This window comes from Oncorhynchus tshawytscha, linkage group LG22, assembly GCF_018296145.1.
Source record: "Oncorhynchus tshawytscha isolate Ot180627B linkage group LG22, Otsh_v2.0, whole genome shotgun sequence".
In the NCBI taxonomy this organism is placed as follows: domain Eukaryota; kingdom Metazoa; phylum Chordata; class Actinopteri; order Salmoniformes; family Salmonidae; genus Oncorhynchus; species Oncorhynchus tshawytscha.
The window spans coordinates 12,842,643-12,849,641 of NC_056450.1; the positions used below are offsets into that span (position 1 = coordinate 12,842,643).

Consider the following 6,999-nt stretch of genomic DNA (forward strand, 5'->3'; position numbering starts at 1 on the left):
ATCAAAACACCAAACACCTACACAAACTAACTGTCACATCTTCAGCATCCATGTTGGAAGTCTTCTCTGACGATCCCTGCCTAACTACTACACAGATGTAGTGGCTGAGGGAGAAGCTGGTAACAAGCACTACGGATGAGGCTGAGGAGGCAGGGGTTCTCGCCGTAACCATTGCGTCCAACTCTCAGGTAGAAAACTGGATGACTGCGGGCTTCTATTATCTTAGCTTCTGTTTCCCCCCTCGACGTGAAAAAGTGACGTAGCAACTAATCCAAAATCTCTCGCTCTCTGACTCCCCCCCCCCCAGTCCCTCCCTCTCTTCCCCCCTCTCTTCAGCCCTCTCTCCCTGCCTCCCTCAGACACACACGCACACTCTATTTTCATCTTGTTGCAACAGCAGAATTGCTCTTCCCGACAGCTAGTTTTGCACGGACACAGATATGCGCCAACAGACCACACACACAAACAGAACGCCACAACGGTTTACGATCACTCTCTATTTCTCTTCCTCGATCGGTGTGACGCAGCACTCATTTTCAGGGCTTTCTCGGCTGCTACTATTGTGGCTACAGGCACCAACGCAGGCAGCAGCTTCTTGAAGAACTCGACCCAGCAGCACACTGCTGGCTGCCAAGCAGACAGCTGAGCACAGCTAGCTGGGGCTGCAGTTAAAGAGACCTTGTTGCCACCTCCCACTCTATCCACCCATTTCTCTCTGACTGTAACGGATCCTGTGTCCCGTGTCCCCATTTTCCCCCGTGTCCCCTTTCAATTTGGGTCTCTCTCTCTCTCTCTCTCAGCTGAGAGCTAAGCTGACAGAGACGAGCCTCCTCTCCTTGGTCACCTGACTAGCCACTTGTTTTAAAGGCACATCAAGCAACAAAAAAAACAGAGAGGTACATAAAGCCTCTTAAGTACAGGAGCATCTCGTTTTTAGGAGTGGGGGGGACAAGGAACCATCCAAGATATTACAACATCAATATTCAAAAACAGACCTAATGCCATCACGGGAACAATTGGTGCAGCAGAAGACAACCGAGGACCTGGGAAATGTGATGTTCAACGTGTACCGTTTTAAAGAAAGTCCTGTAATCATTGTCCAATTTCACCTGTGGTGACGATCGCACTTTCTGTTATTGTGGGAAGTGTCTGGTGTTAGCTATGGCTGGAGAATTACAATGAGAAGCCCTAACCAGCAGACATAGGCAGGGCTGGAGAACCGTAGTTAGGTTTAGCTACGCACCACAAGGCTTACCACAACATGTCTGTCTACAGCTCTCACGGACTAGAAACTAACTTTTGTTATCTGGGCTGTAAAGGAAGCGTTTGTTTTAGAGACCACTAAGTGTAAAGTAACTTGATTTCTTTCCCGTTTGACCCCATCCGACACAACTGGACTGAGCATTGAATAGGCAACTTTTTGACTTGGATGAAGACGATACCGTAATAACGTGATAATAAAATGGATGTCAAGGGAACAGCTTTAGGAACAGTTTAACGATACAGTCAATTACATATTGTAAGGACAGTATGTTGCATTGACCCATTTCAGGTTCAGATAGAGAGAAAGAGAGGGAAAGCGTTCACATCAGCATTCACTCCTTGGGTTCATCTTACCATGGTGGGAAGGGAAGGAGTCTTATCGGTAAAATAATCCGCGTTTATCTCCGCACTGCTTCTCTCTCTGCCAGCAGCAAGGAGATGTAAGGGATCTGTCTGATTAAAGCGTGTGTTCTCTGAGGAGACATGGTACATGCAGGAGTATTGACGAGAGAGGTGGCGATCTGGTCTCCTCTCAGTCAGTAGATCCCCAGACTAAACAACCCAGCACAACATAAGACATGTGGAACAGAAGCAGTAGGCTCATGGTGTGAGGGTTTACCAGTGGACTGGGTTAAAGCCAGGATCCGCCCCTGATACATGTGCTAAAAGATACTATACCAAGATCAACACTTCAGTAGACATAAATACTGTTTCAAAAATATCAATAAGACTAATCCTATCAAATATGCTTCATATTGTTGCCTTTACTGTAAATCTTTGTGTACATCGAAAGCCCAGTAAGCATGACATAGTTGACTAGTACACCACTACTAGTCATCATATCAAGAAAAATCCCAATCTGTGTCATGTTTACAATGGCCGGGCAATGTTTGTTGACAGTGTTTATAGTGACGTGCAGTCACTAATGATGCATGCAACCTGGAGATCTTCCTGTCAGCTATTTATACCACGCATTCACTAGGCACGGGGTTCATTTTAGCCATGTCATCTCAAAGGCCTGCTCCACTTCCTAAACCCTAATCTCCCTCTCAGGGAAGGTACGTGCCCTGGTCTGGATGGCTGCTGTTGTAGTTGCTGTATGGGAAACAGCCTTCGCCATCCATCCCTGAAATATAACATCATATGGCTCAGCAGTTGGCACACTCAGAAAACTGGTATTTATTATTATCATGTTGTGTGTACACTTACCTATCATTTGGACTGCCCACGCCATGTCACCTTTGGTCTACTGAAAGATAAGAAATGTAATGGTATGTGGATGAATATGTACGCAATGAAACTGTATTCAACACTTCATATCAGGATATGGCCTATGCAGCTCTATACACGTGTACATACAGGAGTAGATTGATGATCTAGCCCATGCCTACATAGCGATGATACTTGGTGCTACGCTTGTTACCTTTTCGACCCCCTTTGTATCCATATATGTGTTTTGATAGCATGATCACCACAGCCGTTATTTTAATCCATTGAATCCTGACTCAGATCCTGACTTTAATAAAGGTAATTGATTTAATCCGCCCACATCTGCACACCATTAAAAAAGATCTCTGTATAGCGGAGATAATAAGATCAACATTGTGTGGGCTGGCATCCACTGACGTCACATTTTACTCTTGAGGGTTTGAGGCCTTGATGTCACGAGAGCCGTCGTCATTATTTCCCACACATGTGAGCGTGCGCACACACACCCGCACACACAGCAGATGGATGTGCCAGCCAGCCTCATAAACCTGACCTCTGGACCAGGGTTTCCCAAACTCAGCCCTGAGGCCTGCATTTTGGATTTTGCCCTAGCCCTACACAGCTGATTCAAATAATCAACTCATCATCAAGCTTTGATCATTTGAATCAGCTGTGCAAAAACCAAAACATGCACCCCTGGAAGGCCCCAAGACCATGTTTGGGAAACCCTGATCTGGGGGGAAAAGGAATATCACTGATTTTATTGAACTCCAATTGAAATACTGCTGTAAATGTTTCACTAGTCAAGCGATTTCCATGTAAAGGTAAAATAATTTAAAGTGGAAAAATCAGATACATTTGATGATGAGTCGATACCGTCCATTGTCCACGTTCAGTATTGAAAAAAATAATGATTATGTATGTTAATCTAAGCTGCAGAACAGCGACACCCATCGTCCAAGAAGAGTAATGTTTGTGTTGTTGTTTACATCAGAAATAATAAGTGCGCATCTCACGTACTTTCAATGAACATGTCATTTATCAAAAGGCCTACTTTGGTAAACATTAGCAGAGTCAAAGAAAACAGAATGACGTATTTTAGGCCATTTACTGGATGACATTATTAATATCTACATCTGTTTTGAAGTTCTGCAGATCTCTTTATATAGTATACATTCCTTATAATATAAACGGTGTAAATTGACCTCAATCCAAAATATAACGCAACTTGCTATGCCACTCAGCATTGAGAAGCAGCATCATAAGATGCTCAAAGAAATACGGACCATGCAGGTAAATAGAACTACGCAACATTCTCCAAGGCGCCAAGCCCTTATCCCTTCTCTCGCAGCATCCTTTTTTTTTACTGTTACGGTACCCTCCCCACCATCCTGTCTTCAATTAGTTTATTTAACTATTCCCTTGTAAAAACGCACATTTTTACTATGCGATCATACATTTGTACGCAGCAGCTTATTCGTACTGTAAAAATATTTCGTAACAACTGTTTCATAACCCCATAGCCTACACGTCAAGACTGACTCGTCTATGAACATGAATAAAATATTAGAAACAGGAACTGCTTGAAGACTATAGAAGAGTTACCCAGACATTTTGGAGTGCGCAATACAAATGTGAGCAATTATTTCCTGATTATCTACATGTAAACATTTTTTAAAATGTCACCTGTGATAACCTGGGACGTTGACAATGACAGTAGGCTGCAGCCATGGTGGTGTGTGATGATGATCCATGCTTCATCCCTCTTGGCCAGAAAGGACTCACCTATGTCGCACATATAGCAAGTCCTGTAGACATTCTGGACAACAATACATGATCCTGGCATTGGTCCCTGGATCCTTTATTTCAAGACGTTTCCTTTTAAAACTAGTTAATCCATCGAATTTTCCAGAGCGCCCCATTCAAACCACGCCCTCTCACACACCCCTGCTTTTGGATTGGCTGCTGTACAAAAACGTAATGGCGCGTCGTCTGGAATCACATGCTTTTGACGCATGTTTAAATACGTTTGGAACTGTCACACGTTAAAATGTAGCCATTTTACCAGTCTGTACTGTACACGATGTTTTTGATTTATTTGTACGATGATGGTGAAGCGCAATTAGAGTAGTAGCCTATCATAGGCCTAGGCCTACTGCCCAATAAAACAATAGTTCTACCTGTCCATAAACTACACCTCTGATTAAATAATAATTACAATGTGTCATTATGCTAATGAAATTAACTCGTTTCTTTCAGTTTTCCCTTTCAATAATAACCTATTGAAACCCTTACAAAAAGGTAGAGCGGCCATTAGTACAGAAGGGGGCGTACTCTCCCAAGGATAGAAATCCTGGTTTGAAGGACATTCTATTGCTTGTGGAACAGTGAACAGTGCTGTTCTCTCTCGTTGTGTTGCCATATCTTTCGTGGCTTTTGGCCTATACTAATGCGCTGACGCAGTCTTTCACAGTTTTACTTGATTAGTGTCTAAGAAAATACTTCAGAAAAATTCATGTCAATATTAGGCTACATTACAACAATTAGGCAGAAATGAAATGTGGAGATAAATGAATGTGTGGCGCCTCAGACAGTGTATCATGGACCAGTGTTTGACTTGAGGGCCAAAGGAAATCAACTTGGTTGAGTGTAACATTGAATCACAGTGGAGAGAAAGAGACAATGTTTTCCAGATGATTTCTTGTTCCTCACAACAGATGTGCTTTAACAGGGAGCTTCCTCATAGATTTTCATTCACATCAGAGGACTTCTGCTTTGTGTGAAACATATGTTTGTATCACTTATGCAACCCAACACTCGTCACTTGGATGTGATGTCTAATGCAAACAATACAATTACATGTCTTTTAACTTGACAGGGACAGTGTACAACAAACATTGCACCGGATATTTATGCTACATAGCTCATTGTCATCTTATCTGAGAAAGAAAATGGCTACTGTTTATAATTCCCCATCGTATCTGGAAGGAGTACGTTTTCTGGGATTATGTACGCCCCACTTTGTGAACCCAGTTAAAACATCCACAGTGGCGGAGAAAGCGCTGAGTAAAGTAACAGAAGAGAGTGGCAAATTAATAAAGTGATGTAACTGTGGTGGAGAGCATGAGGCAACATCCTTGTAATGTCCAAATATGGTGAAAGAGTTGGAGGTTGCCAAAACCAGGGCAGTTCAGTCTGTCTCCTATGTGAAGGCGGGAAAAATGGTAGAAAGATCAGAAGGTCCAATGTTAGTGAATACCAACTACTACCCTTTCCGAAACCGAACTGTTTGTCCAGTTATCCCGCCCCTCACCGTGGCCTCCAGTGGTATGTGGAGAGAGGGCTCCTTGTGTAAAATCTCTCTCTGTTTTACGAATAAAACCAACAGCCACTATTTTGGTGTTTGGTATTTTATTAGGATCCCCATTAGCTGTTGCAATAACAGCAGCTACTCCACACAAAACATGAAACAAAACATGAAACATTACATAATACAGAACAGTAATAAACAACAGCTCAAAGACAGAACTACATACATTGATGTTTTTTTTTTAAACAAAAGGCACACATAGCCAACATATCAATACATACAGACAAACGGTCTAGGTCAAATAGATAGTTTCACATTAAACACATTAACAGATTAATGTTGCACCCCCGTGTATGTGTGTGTGAGAGAGAGAGAGAGAGAGTTGACAGGATAGGACAGTGTTTGGCTGGGGTTGGGGTGGATGTGTCTGGCCCGTCCCTCATGTGCTCAGACCAGTCACTGGGGACCCAGACTAGCTTCTTTATGTCGCTCTCACCCTTTTAATGGATCTCATCCTCACCATTGGGGGGGGTGGATATCTCTTGAGAAAATCTGCCATGCTGCGTTTAGTTTGGCGGATATCTTACTATGTCACAGCTGTGTTTCTGTTGGATATTGTTGAGTGTGTGTAAGTGTGCATGTGTGTGTGTGTATATGTATTTATGTGTGAGGTGTGCCTGTGTGTTTTAACCATACACAGTATGTGTATGATGTACAGTGGGACATTCCAGCCCTGTCACAGGGGTCAAATTATGTGAATGTGAGCCAGCTACAGCGTATCTCTCCATTTCATTAACCCTCTCAGGTTTGGAAAGGCATTGTGGTGGCGGAATTTGGGGTGAGCTGTTGTAACTTCTCAAGGTTTATACTCTGTGCTGTGGTGAACTGTGACGAACTGTATTTCATAGACTGTTGCACCCTAACACAAGGCCATTGGGTTCTGGAACTGTTGCTTGTATAAAATAACTGTTGTGTAACCGATATGATTGTATTATCACCTCCCTCTATACGAGGGACATCCAACCATCTCCCCACCGAGTCCTTCCCTGATCTGTGATCAGAGAGACAGATCTCTCCCCTACAGCTGCTTGTATTAAAGATTTACTGTACCTTAAATAGTCTCTGCCTAGATCTTTGGATCAAGCTTTCCAGAGCATGCTCCACTACTGGTATATCCTTGCAAAAATGACCACTAACGGTACTAATGAGACGTATGG

The 6,999-nt window shown here is 43.0% G+C and overlaps 1 long non-coding RNA gene across 1 annotated transcript; it reads right to left on the reverse strand.

Annotated features, from left to right (window-relative positions):
* Nucleotides 1-1,476: 1,476 nt before the first annotated feature.
* LOC112221826 lies at nucleotides 1,477-4,406 on the reverse strand. Its single transcript, XR_002949075.1, has 3 exons — nucleotides 4,159-4,406; nucleotides 2,473-2,512; nucleotides 1,477-2,389 (listed from the first exon to the last, which is right to left on the reverse strand). It is a non-coding gene; the product is annotated as an uncharacterized LOC112221826 (long non-coding RNA).
* Between the last annotated feature and the right edge of the window lie 2,593 nt (nucleotides 4,407-6,999).